At 56.0% G+C, this 15613-nt stretch overlaps 1 long non-coding RNA gene across 1 annotated transcript; it reads left to right on the top strand.

Moving 5' to 3' along the window:
• Nucleotides 1-10556: 10556 nt before the first annotated feature.
• Nucleotides 10557-14963, top strand: LOC139074418 (uncharacterized). Its single transcript, XR_011524017.1, has 3 exons — nucleotides 10557-10871; nucleotides 10966-11195; nucleotides 11282-14963. It is a non-coding gene; the product is annotated as an uncharacterized lncRNA (long non-coding RNA).
• The last annotated feature ends 650 nt before the right edge of the window (nucleotides 14964-15613 follow it).

Here is a 15613-nt window from a genome sequence, read left to right as displayed (position 1 = left end):
CAGAAAACCACACGATCATTTCAACAGACGAAAAAAATAAAACCCATTTGACAAAATTCTGCGCCCGTTCATGATTTTTAAAAAAACACCTCAGTAAACTAGGAGTGAAAGGGAGCTCCTGCATCCTGGTAAAGGGAACGTACAAACCCCACAGTGACATCACACTTGGTCGCAAAAGACGGACTGGGAATGAGGCAAAAATGCCCGCTATCACCACTTTACTTCCACTCTGTGGTAGGGGACTTGGCCAATGTAATAAGGCAAGGAAAACATGGAGAACTTCTACTTTATACTTTTATATGATTGGGAAGGAAAAAGTAAAATGACCTTGATTCGCAGGTGAAATTGTCTGTAGAAAGTCCTCAGCTACCCAAACTAACAAGTGAGTCTAGCAAAGTCACAGGATACGAAGCCAAAATATGGACATTCTACTGCTGTTGTCCTGACAACAGACAATTAGAAATTGAAATTATAAAAACAAATACCATTTACAAATAGAATCAAAAACCGTGAGATACTTAGAGGTAAAAACTATGTGTGGAGCCTGTACACAGAAAACTATAAAACACCACTGAGAGATTGAAAAAGCCCTCACTAGGTGGAGAGTCGCACCGTGTTCATGGACTCCGAGACTCAATATCATTAAGGTATCATTTCTTCCCAAATTGATCTACAGAGTCAATGCAATGCCAAGCAAAACCGCAGCCAGCCTTTCCATTTTTTTTAGAAATTGACAAGCTGATTCTAAAATTTATAAAGAAATACAAAGGACCGAAGAAATCCCAGACAATGTTGAAGAAGAGCAGAGCTGGGAGCCTCACTACTTGATTTCAAGTCTCACTATAAAGGTCCAGCAGCCAAGACAGCATGGTGTTGGCTTACAGGGAGGCATGTAAATCAAAGCGTGACACAGGAGTCCAGAAATCAGTCCCTACATTTATGGATTTTCAACAATGGCGCAAAGGTAACTCCACAGAGAGAGGATAGTCATTTGAACAAAAGGTGCTGATGTAACTAGACATCCACACTGAGTAAAGACCTCTGCCCTTACCTCACACTGTCTACAGCTGACAACTGGATAACTCGTTAATACGAATAAATGTTAACCAGAAACGGCTCATAGACCTAAATGTTTCTCTGATAAAAGATTTGCATCCAGAATATATAACGAGCTCTTACAACTCAGTAAGAAGAAAACTTGATTAAAAAATTGGGCAAAACAGTTCAACCAAGAATAGATATGGATGGCAGGTAAGCACAGGAACGAAACGCTCAACATGATTCGTCCTCGGACACAGGAAAGGTGAAACCACAATGAGCTACGCACCTCTGAGGATGGCTACACGACAGAACGCGGACAGTGCAAGAGAATTTGGAGCATCTGGGACTCTCCTGCATTGCTGACAGGAGTGCAGACGGTACAGCCACTTTGGGCGCCAGTTTGGCAGTTCCTTATAAAGTTCAACATGCATTTACCAGACAATTCAACATCCCACTCGTAGGTATCTCCCCAGGAAAACAAAAACTTACATCCACACAAAACTCATGTGCCAATGTTCACAGCAGCTTTATTTGTAATCACCCAAAATTGGAAGCAACCCAAATGTCCTTGAGTGGGTGATTGGATGGACAAGCTGTGGTCTATCCACACAGTGGAAAACACTCCGTGACAAAGAGGAATGCACTGCCGATACCACGACATGGATGAATCTCAAAAACGTGCCCAGGGGAAGAATCTGGTCTCAACAGGTAACATACAGTAGGATCGCATTTAAACAAAAAGGCAAGACTATAGTTACAGAATGGCTGTGGGTAAGTGAGTGGCAGAGGGCTTCCTGGAGGAGGCAGGCTCCAGCTTCCTGAGGACACGAGTGCAGAGCAGAGTGGACACTGATACTAGAGTTGGGGGAGGGTCCTCAGGATGTCACGGGACATCCCATCTCCACCGAAGACTAAAAGTTCCTGCGGGCAGGGACCATGCTCTCTCTTCCCGCTGCCCACAGCCCTAAGCACAGGCCTCAGTGGACGTGCTGGAAAGAGAAGGTTTGCACACTTGGCCTCTGTGAGAGGCACAAGGCAGCATGGCAGCTGTGGCCAGCATTGGGGGTGGAGGTGCAGGCTGCAGCAGCTCAGCTGAGAGGGCCTCCGGGCATCACCTGGTGCAGCCTATGTCCCCCGTGAAGTTCTGCCAGCATCCAGCTGTGACTGCAGGTGCAGGATCACATTAACAACCCTCTCTCCCTCTCCCACCCCCTCCTGCTCTGTCCCACCCGATGACATCCCCAGGCAGGGGGGACAACTGCTGCTGGCCCCCGGCTCCTGCATTTGTTTCCTGAGGCCAAGGGCTGGTGGATTCATCCATCCATCCATTCGTTTGTTCACTCCACGCTGCCTGAGGTTCACGGGCACCGAGATTAAAGACAGTGTGGCACTCCCCTCCCCAGCTGCTGACCCTCTGCCCTGGACAAAAATCACACAAATGACTACAAGACCCTGGTGGATGGCATAAGTGAGCTGGAGATGTGCTCACAGCCAGGGAAGAGCCAGGGTGGGGCCCTGGGGCCAGCTCGACCCCAGAAGGTGGTCATACAGGTGGGCAGCTGACCTGGCTGTCATTTGCATTCCCAGGTCCAGAGAGAGCAGAGGGGCCTCCTAGCCCCTCCTCCCCGCTACCCCTTCACCCTCGTGAGAGCTGGGCTTCCCGCACCCTTTACCAGGGGCCGTGGGCTGAGAAGGGAAGAGCAGCAGCCTTCTTGCTTCCCAGCATCATCTGGGGCATACGGGGACCCTCTCTGCCCACAGCCGCCTTATGAACCGCCCATCTCACCTCCTAGGCTTCTTTCCCCACTCACGGACCACTCGGCTGCCCTGGGCTTCCCAGTGTCCCTCCATCCTGTGCACAGATCCCCTGTTCCCTCAGGGGCACGTTAGACAGGCTACCTGGTCCTCATCCAGCCAGGGCCCCACTCACGGCCACAGCTTTCTTTGTGTCCCCTCTGTTCACGTTCCACCTGTCCCTGGAGCTCACACTGGGGTCAGCCGCGGACCAGGGAGGCTCTGGTCAGGGTCCCTGATGCGACTTTCCCACCCGAACCCTGCTCCACCTCCTGGTCTTGAGGGAGTGAGATGGAGCCCTGGCCTCCCAGCCTGTCTCCTGCCTCTCTCTGCCTCTCCTTCGTCCTGTCTCAGAGGAGGAGGGCCCTGGCGTCCCCCCGCCAGGCTCCTCCACTGTCCTCCCTTTCTCTTCCTGCTGCTGTGCCCCTCACCCCAGCCCACCTTCACTTCTCCTGGAGAACGGCCACCTTGACCCATGAGTCCCGCACCAGAATGGAGTGGAGAGCTCTGGACATGACAGGCCTCTGCCACAGTCTAATGCACCCCCTCTGCTGTCCATCAGGGGCTGGTCCATGTGCAGGCGGGGGTCTCTTGTGTTCCAGCCATGCAGTCCCCCCCAGCCAGGCTGACAGAAAGCAGCACCTGTCACGTTGGGAGGGTGATACCTGCTCACCCGAGCTGGGTAGAGCCTTGCATCCTTGAGCTCCACCAGGAAGGAGGCCAGGGCCTCCCAGTGCCGCCCCTTGCCTGCACCCGCCTCACAGCTCCCTGCCCCGCAGCCTCCCACCGCCCCCACTGATATCTCCCAGGGGCCCAGCCGGGGGTTTTCTTCCCTTGTTCTTCTCCCCTTATTCAAACTTCGGAGCCTCCCCTTCTCCCTCTGGGCTTCTCCAGGCTGCATCCTCTGTTGAGGGGTTGAGAGCAGGCCCAGGACTTCAGAGACCCCACGCCAGGTGGCACGGGCCCTGTTCTAGCAGGGGGCATCCTCGTGGATCTGGGGTTTGGAGCAGCACAGGCTCTTGCTGGAAGCCCGGGAAAAGCTGATCAGGTTGCTGGTCCCATGGTGCACAGACCCTGCCCCCAGGAACCATGCGGAGCCACCCTTAGCCTGGGGGGCACAGATGGGCTGTGGGGCCCAGGGGAGGCAGGGCAGGCTTCCAGAGCTCCTCTTCCCAGCCGACAGGGCCCCTAAGTTGCCCTCTTTCTCCTGACCCCGAGAGTGGGCATTGGGCAACATCCTGTCTTCTGCTCCACTCTCCTGGTGGCAGCCAGGCAACTGCCCAGTCCTGTGGACATAGCTGGGTGAGCACTCACACCAACATCCTTCCATCCTGCTCGCCCACGGCTCTCCACTGAGTCAGGGAATTTGGATCCCAAATCTTTCTCCAGCCCTAACCAGCTCTCCAGGCCCTCGCGGGAAGATGCCAAATCCATGTATTGTAATTTCACCCCTCCCCCACCGCCCCCAGTACCCCACCATCCGACCCCCAGTGACCCTGATGAATCCCCGCCCCCCGCCCCACCCGCGGGCTCTAGATGCCACATCCTACCCCCAGGACCCACCAATCACCACCCCCCAGGCGGCCCTACAGCCACATCCCCCTTCCCGCCGGGCTCCCCGCGGGTCAGTGCTGTCAGTGCTGCCCACAAGACCCTCTGGATCCCCCTCAGCCCCAGACGTCACGCGCTCGGGGCCCTGGGAGGACGTCAAATTCAGGCTGCTGGCCTCTGCCTGGCGGGAGGGAGGGCGCGGGGGCTGCAGCCGCCCCTGCTAGGCGCTGCCCCTCAAAAAGAACGGCTAAAAACTCTCTGCGGGGAGATGATTTGTGACACAAAAAGAAAAGAAGACGGGGAAAAGTGCAGTGTGGTAAATGGTGAACCACCGCGCGGGAGGCGCGCTGGGCGGAGCCCGCGGAGGGACCCAGGCGTCCTGAGGCCGGGAAGGCACCTGCGGGAGGAGCCTGGGCTCCATCCACAGAATGAGGGGTAAGGGAGAAGTGGTGCCCATCCTTAGTTAGTATTAGTTATGGTGAGGGGAGGGGGAGTGGGGAGGGGGAGTGGGGAGGGGGAGGGGAGGGAGGGAAGGGATGGGTCCAAGCACCTGGAGCATCCTTTCCTGGTGGCTGTTTGAAGAGCCGGTGAGGGGAGCTGGGGACCATCGTGGGAAGGGAACTGTGAATCCCTACTTGGCATGGATGTAGTTGGTGCTGGGGCGCCAGGTAGGGATGGCCAGGAAGCCCCAGAAGGACAAGCCCAGGCCTCAGATACTCAGAATGGCCAACATGGATGGAGTGCCTGGTAGAGGTCAGCCCAGGTGCTCCGCTTGCGTCACCTCGCTCGATGCCTCCCCATTCCTGCCGTCACTCCCATGGTGGGTGAGGACATGAGGCCTGGAGAGGCTGAGTGCCCAGCTTGCCCTCTGGTCACAGGGCAGCCCTCTCCCCACACCTCAGAGGCCAGGCACTGCCTGCTCTTGTAGCCCTGCGCGTCATCGAGTCACCCACGAGGAGGTAAGTGACACCTGGGTGTGAGCGAGTCCCCCCAAGAAGGGAGTAAGAAGAAGACAGGCCAGGGGACACAGGGAGGGCACAGTAGGGGGGCCTGCGGAGGGGACAGAAGGGGCCGTGCAGAGAGAGGACCCAGGAGGGCAGGAGGGAGGAGGAGGGGGAGGCTGAGCTTCAGAGGGAGGGGTGGGACCAACGTGTCTGGAAGACTCTTGAGAAAACCATGCTTATGTGACTCTTACTTACCAAAGGAATGTATGCTTATCAAAGGAATTTTGAAAAATATAGGCAAATAAAAATCAGCATTGGTGCCGCCACCTGGAGAAAACCACTGTGAACACCTAGCCCACGACTCCTGCCAGGAGTTTTCTTCCAGCTTCTGCTGAATGGGACGGTTGTACCTCCTCCTTTCAGTTAAAATTTTTTGTAACAGCTTTATTGAGAATAATAAGTGCGGAAAAACAGAAGAAGAGGTTTTTCTGTGCGAGAGTATCGAGCCTTCCAACTCCTGAACGTGGGACGTCTTTGCACTTCTTCAGGTCTGCAATTTCTTTCAAAAATGTGTTGTAGCTTTCAGAGTGCAAATTTTGCACCTCCTGTCTTAAATTTCTTCCTCAGTGTTTTATTCTTCTTGGTGCTGTTATGATTTCTTAATTTCATTTTCAGACTATTCTTGCTGGCGTAGAGAAATACAAATGATTTTTGCATCGTACCCTGCAAATTTGCTAACCTTGTTTATTAGTTCTAATGGTTTTTTTTAGTAGTTTCTTTAGGATTTTCTATATTTAAGCTCATGTCATCTGGCAATAGAGAGAGTTTCACTTCTTCCTTTCCAATCTGGACGCCTTTATTTCCTTTTCTTGCCTTCTTCCCCTGTGCAGAACCCCCAGCGCGATGTTGGATAGCATCGGGGAGCAGACATCCTTTTCTTGCTCCTGATGTCAGGGGGAAGCATCTAGTCTTCCATCATAACGTAGGTTTTATAAAGTAGGTGTGAGCCGTAGGTTTTTTGTAAATGTTCTTTATCCGGTGGAATAAGTTCACTTCCATTCCTAGTTTGTTGAATGTTTTTGTCATGAAAGGGTGTTGGGTTTTCTCAAATGCCTTTTCCAGGTCTATTGAGATGATCGTGTGGTTGTTTTTTTTTATCCTGTTGATATGGTGTATTCCTTTAATTGATTTTCGAATACTGACCAGACTTTGCATTCCTGGGTTGGACACCACCCAGTTAATGGCATCTAATCCTTTTCATAGTTGCTGGATTCAGTCTGCTAATATTCTGTTGAGGATTTGTGTCTACGTTCATGAGGTGTGTTGGCCTTTGGTTTTCTTTTCTTCTGACGTCTGTGTCTGACTTGGCGTCAGGGGCTCTGGCCTCAGAGCACGAGCTGGGAGGTGTTCCTGCCTCTCCTGGGAAGAGTTTGTGGGGGATCGGTACTCATTCTTCCTTAGTGTTTGGTGGAATTCACCAGAGAAGCCATCTGGGCAAGGGTTGGTCCTTGTGGGAGGTTTTCAAATCACTTGTTCAACCTTTTTAGTTGTCACAAGTCTATTCAGATTTTCTACCTCTTCTCGAGTCAGTTTTGGTAGTGTGTGTCTTTCTGGGAATTTTTCCATCTCACCCAAGTTCCCTAATTTGTTGGTGTACGGGTGTCTTCATTCTCACCTCTACCCTGGCGTAAATGCAGCACCCAAGGACCGTCTGAGGGTGTGAGCCCCACCCCGCCCCCCTCTGCTCACACCTTCCATCTCCCTCAGGCAAAGGCAGAGGCGGCCCTCACCCCTTCTCTCTGACCTCGTCTCCCACCAGCCGGACTTTCTCACACCGCTCTGGCCCCCGCGGCTCCTCCTCGCTGGCTCCTGTGCCAGGCACACTCCCGCCACAGGCCGCTACACTGCTGCTGCCTCCACCTGGAAGGGTCTTTCCTCAGACGTACACTTGGCTGACTCCCCCGGGGCTGGCAAGGTTTTCATCCACTGTTAGGGTGTCAGTTTGCCAGGGCTGCTGTAATGAAGCACCAGAGACGGCGGCTTAAACCACAGGATTTACTGTCTCCCGGTCCTGGAGGCTGGACGTCCGAGATCCAGGTGTCGCAGGCCTGGTTCCCCCTGAGGCCTCTCTCATTGGTGTGTAGACGCCGTCTTTCCCCTGTGTCCTCACATGGTCGTCCCTCTGTGCTTGTCTGTGTCCTCGTCTCCTCTTGTTACAAGGACACTGGTCATATTGGATCAGGGCCCACCCCCGTGACCTCGTTTCACCTTAATCACCTCTCGAAAGGCCCAGCTCCAGATGAGACCACATTCTGAGGAGCTGGGGACTGAACACGTGAATTTGGGGGACACAGTTCAGCCCGTACAGCCAGATTCTTCGTGAGGCCCACAGGGCCGAGCTCCTGGAGAAGGTGGCCTCTCCCCAGGCCCCGTGCTCTGGCCCTGCCTTGTTCTCTTGTTTCCCCGGCAGGGGTCATCTTCTCACGCCCCATCGGTGTTCCTCATTTGTCACATTTTCTATCTCCTCCTCTGGAGCTCAGCCCCTCAAGGTGGGGGTCCTTGTTCTGTTTCTGGATGAATCCAGGGCCAGAGACTGGCCTGGCACATAGCAGACTCCCTGCGAATGTGTGGATGCACGTCTTCCCTCGTCATCAGATGTTCTTTGCAGCATCACTTAGGGGACTATGACAAGTGCAGGCATCCGTAATTGTGTGCATTAGCCGGGGCTCCTCAGAGAAAGAGAACCAATAGGAGGTATATATATAGAGAGAGAAACAGAAAGAGGCTTATTATAAGCAATTGGCTCCCACAATTATGGAGGCTGGGAGGTCCCAAGGTCTGCAGTCAGGACCTGGAGGCCCAGGAGAGCCGATGGTGTAGTCCCAGTCTGAAGTCAGGAGAAGACCAACGTCCCAGCTCAAGCAGTGAGGCAGGACGAGTCTCCTCGTACTTGCAGGCAGGTCAACTTTTTGTTCTATCCTGGTCTTCAGCTGATTGGATGAGGCCCACCCACACGGGGGAGAGCAATCTGCTACTCAGACCGCCATCCAGACGTCCATCTCATCCAGACACACCCTCCCAGATGCACCAAGGATAATGTTTGACTGAATGCCTGAGCCCCTCATGGCCCAGTGAGGTTGACACATACAGTGAACCCTCACACTGTGTAAGACACAGAAATGCCTTACTCCTATGAATGGGGGTGGCTTATTCCGTCCATCTGTACTTGCACGCCTTGTGTGCTTCTCTGATCATTTTCCTGCGTGAATTCCCCCATGCAGGGCCGTTAGGGCAAAGGTGCCACATTTGATAAGCCTTCCGATCCACGCCCTGGACCGCCCTCCACAGCATTGTGCTGAAAAGCGTTACTGCCGTCGACGCGCTCCAGTTCACACCTCCACCGTCTGTGAATGTTCGGAACTGCCTTCGTGCGCCCTCACGGAGCTGGGTGGTGTTTTGACCGTTGGCAGCTCTGATCCAGGCAACAACTCTCTTCACTCGTGCCGACCTTTCCCCTCACTTGGGAGGCTGGACGGTTTTTTCCACCTATTTCGTAGCCATTTGCATTTTGTGTGCGTGTGAGTGACTTATTCGTGTCCTTTGCCTACTTCTCTTTTGAGGGGTTCAGGTTTTTCATATTGATCTGCAAGACCCCTGTTTTAGTAAAGACATGAGCATTCTCTGGCACGGGTATTGCAAATGTTTTTTTCAGCTTGTTATTTGACTTTCAGTTTTGGTTACGGTATTTTGCCGGCTAAATGCGTTTTTAGTGTCTGTATCAGCGAGGGTTGTAATCTTCCCTTCTACAGTCCCAGTGAAGTGGAGACCTCTGGGGTTGTCTGTGCACATTAGGGCTTCTTGCTGTCTAAGGCCCCTAATCTCCGAGTCGTATTGGTCGGTGCTCTGGGACGCCCGGGCTCGGCTCATGGGACCAGGTGCCGTCTGCCCACGTGGGGCCAACTGGGTTCTCCCTCCTGATAATTTGGGACTGGGATCCAGAGGTGCCCACCAGGCAATGCTTCCCATTAGACCTGAGGACACAGAAGCCTGAGGGCTGTGAGGGTGGGACGGCCCCACAGGCCCTCAGATGCTGGCAAAGTCAGATTAGAAAGACAGAGGGAAGAGGAGAGGGCTGCAGAGGGGAGAAGTGTGCACTGGGACCAGGGAGCAGGCCGGGACTGAGAGAGCACCCCTGAGCCTGAAGCCTCCTTGGGCCTGGCCCCTGGCCTAGGAGGCCCACTGCCCTGTGTCCTGGAGGTCATCTCTCACTTACTAGCTAGGTGAGTCCCTTGTCACAGCAGAGACTTGACCAAGCCCCTTCCAGGGCCATAAGGGCTGGGAGTGTGTCTGGCAGCCTTTCTGCCTGGTGTCATCGTGGAAATAAAAACCTTTGTGAGCAGCCAAGCCCTGCCCCTCACCCTGTCACGCCCTCCCCATCAGCTCGCACTGGGGGCAACCAAGAGAGAGCTCCATGCTTCCTGGCTGGGCTGGCTGCTAGTCACCACTTCCTAGGGGTCACCCTCACCCCCTGAACTCAGGATGGGGGTGGGAGAGGTGTCAAGGTGGAGGGCTTGGACTAGTGCCCGGACACACATTACTCTGTGGGCCCCCAGGGCCAGTCCCGGGTGCACTCCCTGGCTGTGCCTTGCTGGGGTACACCGTGGTCCCCAGTGGCTCTGCTGGATGCTCCGCTGGCCCTTGGAGCTGGTTGGCCGGGGTCCCAGTGGCAGTTCCTCCCTTCACGCCACCCGCACACTTCCGTCTGCGATGGGGAGAGGCTAAGCCGGAGGATGGCGGCTCCTCCAGGGCCCCCTTTCCAGCCTCCTGCCACAGACGACGAACGCGTATATTTTGAAACACAATTTAAAAATTTTAAAACAGGCTGAAAAAAAAGAGGTCATAGTCTTACAAGTGAGGCTTCCCCCCCCGCCCCCACCCCACGCCCGGCACCCCGCGGACTCCCCAGGGGCTGCGTCGGGCGGGACAGCACAGGGAGCAAGGCCCCGCAGCCGCAGCCTGGCGCCCCAGGCTGGCGCTCGCTCGGTGCAGGGACAGGACGAAAGAGGGAGGAGGGAGGCGTTGGTTCCGAGCGGGCTCTCCCGGCGCTGGCCCGATATTTTTGGAGCATTAATCCGTCTCCTCGGGAGACAGCGCAGGGCACGCCCCTCCTCCCTCGCTCCCGAGGTTAACCGGAGCGGAGTGCGCCGGCGACGTGCACCCGCACAGCGAATGAGGAGGAGGAGGGCGGGGCGGGCTACGCTTGAAATTACACTTATTAGGCAAACGCACTAAACGCAGGTGCTGCTAATGCCGCGGGCCATGCGTCTCTCCTCCCTCGGTTCCGTCTTGAGCGCGATGTGGGAAGAGGCGGTACCCGGAGCGCCCGAGCAGCGAGTGCTCGGCGCGGAGTCTCCCCCAGGATGGATGACGGGCCCATCAGGATGTAATGATGCTCACACCCCGGTGAATTGTGGCTTAATATTCATGCATCTCAGTGTGACCGCCTTTGTGTTTACTTGTTTCATGACACCCGCGGCTCTGGTGAGGCCCAGCCCGCACGCGCCTCCTCCTAATGAGACTATTTATTTATGTTTTCAATTTCGTTTTATTGTTACTATTATTATTTGTTTTTCAGAATCAGAAGTGCATCAAACATTCCCTCGCCCCCAGAACCGGGTCACATGTCCCCACAGTGCAGGCAGAGAGCTTTCCTCGGAAGTGAGCCGAAGAAAAATGTCTAATAATTTCACTGAGTGTCAATAATTGAAGTTAATAGAGCTCCGTGGACGGAGTCTATATTTTGTCGAATTTGCCTCTTTTGTCAGTAGGTAGCCTGGACATGGGTTCGTCATACGTGAATAGCTGGTAGGTTTGGTAGACTTGCGTTTTTACAATGTTAGTTTCCCATGAAATTCGTGTTTAATGAGGGATTTTTTTCCTTGTTTTTTCAGGACCCCTTCGACACCATGACGGGTCACTTGGACTGGACCTGGCCCATTTCCTGAGTCACGTGTGAGGGTGCGAGGCCGTCTGCGGTTGGTGTCTTGGTTATCTGATGCGTGTTGTGTGGCTCCACTCCTGGCACAGGCTCGCGGGAAAACTTTAGTCCTGGCCACCGTCCCTGAGAGCCACAGTCCTTGGGTCCCCAGCCTCTTCTGTGAATGAACCACACAGCCTTGTCCTCCTGCCCTTGTCCCTAAGCCCCAGCATGGGGACGTGGGGCTCTGAGCTACAGCTGGAGGCAACTCACCACAGTAAGAGCCCCCTGGGGATCTTGAACCCTGGGTTAGGGTTTGGGATTCTCTCTGGTCACCCGAAGGTAAAGCCTTTACGGTCAGGTGCAGCTGATGGAGACTCGTGGAAAGTCCCCAAGACACTTCTTGGGTACGTGCCTCTTTGCCATGGCCGGGCCTCAGGAGTGCAGTGCCCAGAGAGCTGGTCAAGGCTGTGTGGGCTGCCAGCAGGCTGATCCCGGGAGGGGCCGCTTCCCAAAGGGGAGGGAGGGAGGGAGGGACCAGCTCAGTGGCTGCAGGCACTCTGGTGCAGGAAGATGCCCTCGCTGGGCCCAGCTGGCGCTCAGGGGATGGAGGCAGCCACCCTTCCCCATGTCCACCCCTCCCTGCATGTCTGCTGCTCCTCAGCTGTGGTCTGCACGGGTCAGGTGTGGGGCCACGGAGGGCGGGTGAGTATCCCTGACCCCCTGGAGCTTTCAGCCCCTCCAGCCTGACCTCGAGGTCAGCAGCCTTCTCCCATCCCCTGCACCTGCTGCACCTCAGGGCAGCCTTGACCCCACTCAACGCTCTCTGTGTGGAGCTCCCTGTTCCCGTGACCCTGTGGCCCCTGTGGCTGCCCTGTGCATATGGGTGTTGTGGGGTCTCTGGTCCCCAGGCTCCTGGCCTCTCCTGTACTAGGTCCCTGGTCGACAGCACCTGCTTAGTGGAGACTCCAGCCTGTCCCGGTTCCGGGGTTCCCCTGATGGGCCCCTCAGCCCTGCTCCATTGACCTGTCTCCTCCTCCTGTCACCTCCAACCCTGGCGGCAGCACTGACCTTTATCTCTACCTGCTCGGGGCTCCCTGTGAAGGAACAAATAGTCCGTTCAAGGGAATGGGAGGGGAAATACTCTCGATCCGGGTGAGAGCGTGGTCTCAGGGCTGGCCTGGGCTGCAAGGGTGGGGCGTTCTGCTAAAGGAGGGTGAGGCCGGGGGCCCCCGGGATAGGGCTGCGGCTCTGCCAAGGCACCTGGCTTCAAGGCTGCTGCTCAGCATGGCTCCCTCTGTCTGGGCATGCCCAGGTCACGAGATGATCTCACAGAGGGGGCAGAAGGGGCCCGGCTGTGTCACTGATTGCCTGCCTCCTGCAGCCTGGAGTGTGCCCCCAAATTCATACATTGAAGCCACACCCCAGCACCTCAGAATGGACTGTATTTGGAGACCGAGCCTTTAAAGTGGTGATTAAGGTGAAATGAGGTCACTAGGGTGGGCCCTAATGCAGCATGACTGGGGTCCTTATAAGAGGAGATCAGGACACGGACACCCACAGAGGGATGGCCACGTGAGGACACAGGGAGGAGACGGCGTCTACACACCAGGGAGAGAGGCCTCCGGGGGAACCAGCCCTGTGACACCTGGATCCCGGACGTCCAGCCTCCAGGACGGGGAGACAGTCAACGTCTCCGAAGACTCTCGCTTACTCCCCATTGCCCTTCCTCACACAGCTCCCTGACCTCCATGTGCTGATGAGGTCAGAGTTCGATGAGTTCAGAGAGCACCCAGCCTCCCTGATGCAAGGCAGGGCCAGGGCCCAGGGGGTAGGGGACAGATTCCTGACCCCAGGCCTTCCCTCCCGCCCTGGCATAGAATGGACACCCTGTCCCTTGGACGTGTGCCTCCCCATGGAGCAGGCAGGTGTGGCCATGTGGACTGGGTGCCTCCCTTTGGGGCTGGTGCCAATGTCGGACGTGGCCATGTGGCTTGCTCTGGCCAGTGGGACGTGGGCACAAGTGGCAGTGTGCTGGTTCTGAGCCAGGCCCTGTGAGGCCTTCATGCTCCTGCCGTCACTGTGAGGACAGGTCTCAGGTGGCTGCACGAGATGGGACACATGGAAACACTGATCCCCAGCTGCAGCCCGGAGCCTGGGCCACCGAGCCCAGCTGAACCCAACGCAGCTTATTTTGCAAACCACCGAGTTTTGGGGTTGCTGTCATGCAGCACTTTGCAGCGGTGACTGACTGATACAAGGAGCCTGGGCTCTGCTCCTCCATAGCACCCCGTGAGCACACGGGAACCGAGCCCCCCGCCACGGGCATCTAACCCTGAACCCGCCAGTCCTCATGCTCCGGGGCGGCTGGCCTTCTTGCCGCTGTCTGGCAAACCCCTGGATGCTCGTCAACAACCTCCGGTCCACAGGTCTGCTTCTGAGTGCCCGTCTCTCCCTGCAACATCTCTCCAGCCCACATTTACAAGCAGCAAGGAGCGTCTGCCCACCACACGACAGCAGAAAGGAAATTGAGAGCTTTCATTTTAGTTAAAATGCCTCCAATACAATGTAAATAACTGTTTTCCTCGTCGTCGGCATTCATGCTTAAAGCCAAGGCTTTTTTACACAGCATCGAGCTGCTGGTGTGGAGGGAGGGAGGGAGGGAGGCACCCTCTGATTTTACGGATGTTAACAGAGGGCCCTGGAGGAACCTGGGGCGGCCACGTGCTCCGAGGCTGCTCACTTCCTGTGTGAGGTCAGAACTGCGATGGCTGCAGGTGGACCAGGCGTGGTCCCGCCTCCATCACTCGTTCTGGATGGCGAGTCTGTGCAGTGAGTCCCCCTGCTTCTGCAGAGGGTCACACGTGACCCCTGACGTAGATCTAAGAGTCTGCTCTGCCAGCCCCACCACTGCCCACCACCAAGGTCAGCCAACGGCTCCGGTGGGCAGACGTCCCCCGCTGCAGTGCTGTGCGCAGCTCTGGGAACTGAGATGCGGTGTCTGCGGCCCCCAGGGAACATCCTGGGGACATCCCACATGTCAGAGGAACGCCCAGACCTCCCACGTGTGCAGCCTGAGTGGTGCCACAGGAGTGGGCAGCCATGGCCACTCTTCTCTGGGAGCTGGTGGAACTGGGCGGGGAGGAGCTGCCTGTGCACCACGTCTGCAGGAGGCTGGACAGAGAGGCCCCGAGGAAGCACAGCGATTAACGAGGTGCAGAAGGAGAGGAACCAGACGACCCCAGACGAGAGCCACAGTACTTCTGAGCTCACCAGCAGAATTCCAGAAGACAAACATGGCAGCACCCCATCTCCTCACCCCGGGCAGACAGTGGCCCCAACTTGAAGCACACAAGCCGCCACATGGCAGAGTGACCAGGCCAGAGCTCTTGGGACCTGTTTCACTTCCACACTCCCCTGTCACCTGAGGGTTATATGACTTGGTCCCTTAACGCCTCCCTGGGCCTCTTTCTCCATGAAATGGGTGAGTTCTCAGCGCGTGACATAAGGAGCTGCAGGATGTGACGTGCGTGGCCGTTGGCCCCGCCCACAGCTGGAACTGTCATCGGGAGTCTGAGAATTAGTCTGTGGATTAACGGCCGTTCTTGTTAACAGAAGGCCGCCCAGAAAAATTTTAAAAAACTGTTTTCAAACTGTTTCAACTGTTGGGATCTGATTTCCTGCCTTAGCGAGAAGGCTCTAGTGACCAGGATGAAATGTTTTTAATTCAGGGTCTGTGTCCTTCAGAACTTCTCAACAAGCCTCAGCTCTAACCCACTGGGCTGTGCAGGGGTAGCGGGTGAATGGGCTCAAGGGCCCAGTGGGGGCACAGGGAGGGCGGGCTGAGCGGGGAGGTCAGCTGCATGAGCTGGGGCAGGTGGGGCAGGGGCTGGAGAGACCTGTGCCCCCCTGAGCCAGTGTGTGGTGCTAACTCCCCAGCCATGCTGCGAGGGTGTCCAGGCCAGGGCTGTGAGGGTGTCCAGGCCAGGAGCTGTGAGGGTGTCCAGGCCAGTGCTGTGAGAGTGTCCAGGCCCAAAGCTGTGAGGGTGTCCAGGCCAGGGGAAATGCACCCTGACACAGGCATCTCCAGCCCATGCTCAGCCAAGGTGTTATGGTCGTCTGCAGAGGCAGGGGACCCCACACCCCAAATTTGCTTTATGTTGAGACAGATGACACTGTGCGCACCAGGAGAAGCTTGTTGCTCACTCAGCTGCGGTCTCTGTGGGGAGCGAGCCAGGAGTCTCAGGTGGGCCCGAACCACTTGAGAGGGAGGGAAGCCGGGGTCTTTACCGAGTCGGGGCTGGGG

Source organism: Equus przewalskii, chromosome 11 (assembly GCF_037783145.1).
Source record: "Equus przewalskii isolate Varuska chromosome 11, EquPr2, whole genome shotgun sequence".
Taxonomy (NCBI): domain Eukaryota; kingdom Metazoa; phylum Chordata; class Mammalia; order Perissodactyla; family Equidae; genus Equus; species Equus przewalskii.
Note: the sequence above shows the minus strand (reverse complement) of the source record. Positions and strands in the feature narration are given on the sequence as shown.